The sequence below is a fragment of the Sinocyclocheilus anshuiensis genome, unplaced genomic scaffold, assembly GCF_001515605.1.
Source record: "Sinocyclocheilus anshuiensis isolate Anshui unplaced genomic scaffold, SAMN03320099.WGS_v1.1 scaffold893, whole genome shotgun sequence".
Classification (NCBI taxonomy): Eukaryota; Metazoa; Chordata; class Actinopteri; order Cypriniformes; family Cyprinidae; genus Sinocyclocheilus; species Sinocyclocheilus anshuiensis.
In genome coordinates this window covers 951,070-957,078 of record NW_015555766.1, presented here as the reverse complement: position 1 = coordinate 957,078, position 6,009 = coordinate 951,070, and the positions used below count along the sequence as shown (strand labels likewise).

At 34.0% G+C, this 6,009-nt stretch overlaps 1 long non-coding RNA gene across 1 annotated transcript; it reads left to right on the top strand.

The window, feature by feature from the left end:
• Positions 1-5,171: 5,171 nt before the first annotated feature.
• LOC107674155 (uncharacterized) lies at positions 5,172-5,940 on the top strand. The gene is made up of 3 exons (XR_001632485.1): positions 5,172-5,638; positions 5,727-5,787; positions 5,885-5,940. It is a non-coding gene; the product is annotated as an uncharacterized LOC107674155 (long non-coding RNA).
• Positions 5,941-6,009: the final 69 nt, after the last annotated feature.

The following is a 6,009-nucleotide window of genomic DNA, read 5'->3' as shown; positions in this document are numbered from 1 at the left end:
TCATGCGCCAAGCAATCCTCGCTGTGATTAAAACATTAAATAACATACCACAGGAAAATTGTTCAAAAGCTGCACATCCACTGCAAATATTTCTATTTAAATTCATATACAAATGTTTTAATTATTGGATAATAATTTCATGAAATTTCAGTGCTTAACTTCATTATTCAGAGTGTCATATTTAATCTAAACGTGTATGTCAAATGTAAAACAGACTTTAAAATCATTCTGTTTGCTTCCTTATTTCGCTCACTCCAGTAAAAGAGTGCGTACGCATGGTCTAGTGTCCGTACGGTGCGCACATTTACGCCTAGTTTATTTTTATAAATCCCGATATGTGCGTGGAAAATTGCGTACGCACATTTCCATGCCCATTTTGTGCGTACGCAACGTTTATACTCATTTATAAAATGTTGCGTATAAACCTTCCTAAATTTGTTCTAAGATAATTTCTCAAAAGTGCGTAAGTGCGATTCAGGGAAAACGAACGTGCGCACAAAAACACGTGCGTACGCCTCTCTTCCAGATGTGACATTGAATCTCTCTTCCATGATCTTGAAATTGTGCGCAGCTGACTGGTGTCAGATCTCCGCCTTGTAAACGTCCCCCTAATTAATATCATTACCATATAAAAGAGCACACGCCAATATCCGAATTTCTATGCTTGAGAATGAGGAGCACAAAGAAAAAAACTTTACTAAGTCTGAAATTGAGGTCCTGCTGGCGGAGGTAGAGGTTCATGCGGCGACGCTTTTTATTTAATAATGTGTAATTATTCTGTGGACAAACTGTGTGTGTGTTGTATTTTTTCTATTGACTATTATCAAAATTACTACTTCTAGAAACAACAGAAATAATAATAATAATAATAGTAATTATAAAACATTAGGTTTCCAAAAGTAAGAATAAACTACGAATTCAAGTAAAATTTTCAGTCATCTTATAAGAAATGTGAGCCATCCTACTTTTAAAATCACTTGCTATGACAACTAATAAAAAGTTTAGTATCACGAAATTCTTGCAAAACTTTAAAAAGACATAATTGAAAGAAAAATTGGACGTTTCATATCATAATGAAATAAATTATTACACGATTATGGTCTCCGGTCTGAAAAAAAAAACTGCATGTGATTTGGCGTTTCTTTATAGGCTGTTTATATAGTTTACTAATGCTGCTCAAATGTGTCATTAATGTACTGACACAAAAATACATATGTATTTTACAAATATAACTGATGTAAATGGCAAAAACAAAGTTTAAGGCTGATGTCTCTATTCATTTTCACAGAAGCAAAGCGGCAGATGTTACAAATAAAAACATTTAACAATGTTATTGAATAGAATATATTAAAACCGTTATTGCACGACAAAGGCGTATTCTTATAGGCTACACAGACAAAACAGTCGGAGATGCGTTTATGCATTTTTTTTCTATTTTACGCATTACTAGTAAATCAAGACTTCGCAAGTTCTCTTGTATAAAATAATAATAATAATAATAATAAATAAAAAAAACAACAACATGGAATAAACTGTGTACATAATAATAAAAAAAACAACATGGAATAAACTGTGTACAGAAAGCGAGTAAAGAACTCTCAACATTAGGCTATTTAATCTCGCAAAAACTCCCATTAATAAAAAATCTGACCACACTGCACAATTAATCTCTTACACTGCATCTTTGTGGTTTTCCACATCAAAGACCGATTTTATAAATATGAACGTTGCCGTGGATTTTAGCGTACGCACACTCTAACCAGGAACATACTCTGAGTTGAATGAACTTACTCCCGGAAGCGTTTTTGGAACCACATACCTTGAGTAAACAAGGTTTGGGGTTAATTAACTGAAAGTTCAGGGGCAAGTTAACCTTGCTTTCTGGAATACACCCCTGGGGCCTCGGGCCTCATTTATAAAATGTGCGTACGCACAGATTTGATCTTAGTGAGTCAGTACGCTAAGGCATTTATCACGAAGTTTTGTGGCTAGTAAGGTTACTCATTCCTGCGCATCTTTTCTGTTAACTTTACTGTTATATCTGTGCATTTATAGACTCTTTATTTTATGCTATCCTTGTTATCGTTAAATGTAAGGGGACTGAAAAACAACGTTAAATGTAAGGCAATATTTATTTATTGTAAGGAACAGAAGGTGAATTGTTTTTTTTTTTTTTGCAAGAAACACATTCTGAATGTGAGGACACGTTTTTGGAAACTTCAGTGGGGGGACTCTGCCTACTTTAGCCATGGGACATCTCATTCAGCCGGGGTTATGATTTTGTTTTATAGGTTTCAAGGCTCAATTGTTGACCATAAAAGTGATACAAATGGTCATTGGTTAATGGTGACTGTGGAGATTGACGGTGTTAAATTCATCTTGGTATGTGTATATGGTTACAATAGCAATAGGAATAACAAGGAAAAAGCCCAATTAGAAAATCTCAAAAATCAACTTGATAATTTATTCTTAGTTAAAGCTCGGGGTGCTTTTATTCGCTCTAGGGCTCGTTGGATCGAAGAGGGTGAGAAAAATTCTTCATACTTTTTTAATCTTGAGAAACAAAGGCAAACGAAAAATAAAATTTCTAAATGAAGTATTAATGGTGCTGTTACAGAAGAATTAGATCTAATTAACAAGGCAGTTAGAGATTTTTATAGTAACTTATATTGTTCAAGATACTCTGAGGCTAGTTGCAAATCCTTTTTTCAGTCAATTCAAGGATGGATTGATTTAATTAAGGATGATTTTAAAAGTATTATGGAGGATGATTTAATAATTGAAGAGTTGGATAAAGCTATCAATCAAATGGCCAAGGGTAAATCACCTGGCTTAGACGGCTTAACTGTCGATTTTTATGTCTTCTTTTGGAAAGACATCCGTCAGCTTTTATTTGAAGCCCTTGTTGAATGTATCTTAAGACAAAATTTCTCTCCCACAATGAAGCGTGGTCTCATTACGTTGATCCCAAAGGCCGATAAAGATCCACTTTCTATTGAAAATTGGAGACCGATAACCCTTTTGTGTACGGATTACAAATTACTAGCTCTTGTATATGCCAATCGCCTGAACAGTGGCTTGACAAAGGTTATTAGTGAATGTATATTCCTTCCTTTTATAAAGGCAGATTGACATGTTCATTCAAGACTGATTCTGAATATGTTGGATTACAGTCATCTAATAGAAAAGGAGAGTGTAATATTATTCCTTGATTTGTATAAAGCGTTTGATTCGCTGGAGCACTGTTTTATTGTAGAAACATTAAATTGTATGGGTTTTGAAGATAAATGTTGTAACAATCAAAATGTTTTATTCAGATATAACTAGTTCGGTGTCTTTGGGAAATGAAATCACTCCTAGCTTCAAGATGTCTAGAGGTAATAAAAACAATGTGCCTGTAAACCATTCTGATATGCTGGGTAAAGCCTTCTCTAAATATGTTAAATGGCCAATTCCGCCTAAAGTCAAAGAAACGCATTTCAAAATTTGTCATAAGATCTACCCAGTTTCCAATTTTCTTCATAAGTGATTTAAATTTGACAAGGCAGGAAATGAAATCACTCCTAGCTTCAAGATGTCTAGAGGAATTCGCCAAGGATGTCCCATATCTCCAAAACTATTTAGTCTAACTACCCAGATGCTCACTTTGGCTATTGTTAATGATTTAAATTTACAAGGCATTAAGATTGTTGAAAAGGAATTTAAGATTAGCCAATTTGCAGACGATACTGACATCAACCATATCCTGTTTTATGTTGATGATTTAGATAATTCAATATCAGACATTGTGAATATTGTTTTCCTACTTGCCAAATACCATATACATTGTTGTAAGTGGACAGACTCTCGCCTCTGCTTTGTTCATTTCATGAACGAATTTAAACTATTTTACTCCTCACTGAGATTACTTAAAAATTGTCGTGCCCCGAAAATATCATCGGACATGTGTCACGATCTGCTACGGTGCGGGAACACGGAGCAAGGGACGAGGAGACCAAGAGTACAGAAACCAAAGAATTTATTCCTCTTCACGGGGAATCACACGTAGCACTGTAGACACAAACAATACCGGACCCTGGAGCACACACAGGGAACACTATTTATACACACAGGAGGAGAGGATGACGAGACACACCTGGGAGCAATGAAACATCAAGGGAAACACCTGGGACAATTTAAACATGGGAAAGGAAGGCACATGAGGAAAACAACCACAAAACACGGAACAGAGTCAGACAACATGTCGAAGTTTCTTGTGTTTTAAATGTTTTTTTGTTTTGTTTTTTTTGTGCCTTACATATTGTGGATCCCCTTAAGGTTTGATGCTGATTGTTATTGTATTTGATTTCATTCTATGCTGTTACCTCTATGAGTTCCTGTATTCTATGTTTAATAACAAAAATACAAATAAATAAAAATAAAAAAAGTTAACCCAAAAAAAAATAAAAAAAACGCTCAGACCTATCGTTTTTTCAGACAGTGCCTCCTGCTGTTTTTTTAGCGTGTGTACCGTAATAATTTCCAACATTATAAAACTGCTAGCAAGTAGCAACATCGGACACGTGAGTAAGGTTATTAATTTTATTAAAGCGATTCCTGAACATTACCAGGTGTTATGGCATAAATCAATGTGAAATCTTATTACACCAACAAACGAATAGCCTATTTTAATATTTAATGATAGATCGATAGTTCGACAAAATAAGCCGTGAATTTTGTTCTCCCCAGTTATTTTCAAACACGTGGTGCGTAACCTATTATTGCTAGCTTAGTCAGTGTTTGATTTGATCAAAATTAGTGTCGAAAGATAGCATTATTTTATAATATTTACAGCTTGCTCTTATTTTCTGTGTTATTGTACCATTCTGGGATACTTAATATGTTTTCTAACAAAATAAAAAACGTTAAAGTAAAAATGTTAAAATAAAATGTATAATATATAATACAATTATTATTTGTAACATATTTTAGTACTATGTAGGTCTACTGTACGTATTACTGTATTAACTACTATTATTTCATACTAATATTACTACTACATTTACTATTAGTAGTAGTAGTATGTGTAAGAAAAATAATATTGCACGTACTGCACGTTGTACTTTACAAATCTCAAAGTGCTACCACAGACAATAACAGTAACACAATAACAGTGTAACAATTAGAAATAAGTTCTGTAATAATTACAAATAAGATCTTTGGAATAAAATGCGGCCTTGAGTTTATTTTCATCAAAATATCAAGTAATCTGCGTAGAATTGACAATATGAGCTCTGTTGGGTTGTCTAAATAATTTGCGTGTGACTTGTGTATTTTTTCCCAGATGGATATTACAATTAAAAAAGAGGGGTCTCTGCCAGAACTAATACAGTGCACCAAATGCTGCAGTCATTTCCACTGTCCATTTTGTGATGCCTCAGTTTTCCAACCAACACGGTTGGCAAAAGTGCAAACGCATCTGCAGGCACATTTCAATAGATCGGTCCAGCATGAAGGTAATATTTGCAGTGTGTGCATGTTTTATTTTATTAATTGGTTTATTTGTACAGGCCATCATTCATGGCCTTTGCGAGCTGCAGGGCTTGTCTTGGCAGGAGGCTGAAGAGATGTTCCTCCAGGGCCCCACTTATCACTCAAGGTATGTTTTAAATTTTTGTTTGTACAAAAACTGTTGGATTTTTGTGTTACACAACATTTCTGACAACAGCATTTATCTTTTCTTTTAGTGAAGTTGAGGAATTTGACAGAAGAATTGCTCGAGAAATGAAAAATCTCCCCAACAAGAATGTAAAGCATTTATTTTATTTGATGTTATTTAATATGTAATATATACATTATTAACCCAATTATTTTTTTTCACCATTTTTCTCTGCATTGTTTACAGCTCGATGACTTGTAGGACCTCATGAAAAAGAATACAAAAATAAAGTTTGGTGTGAGAAAATGACTCCGAGCACTATAATTTATTGTATGTAAATATAGAGTTAATGTTCATCCCCTAACTCAATA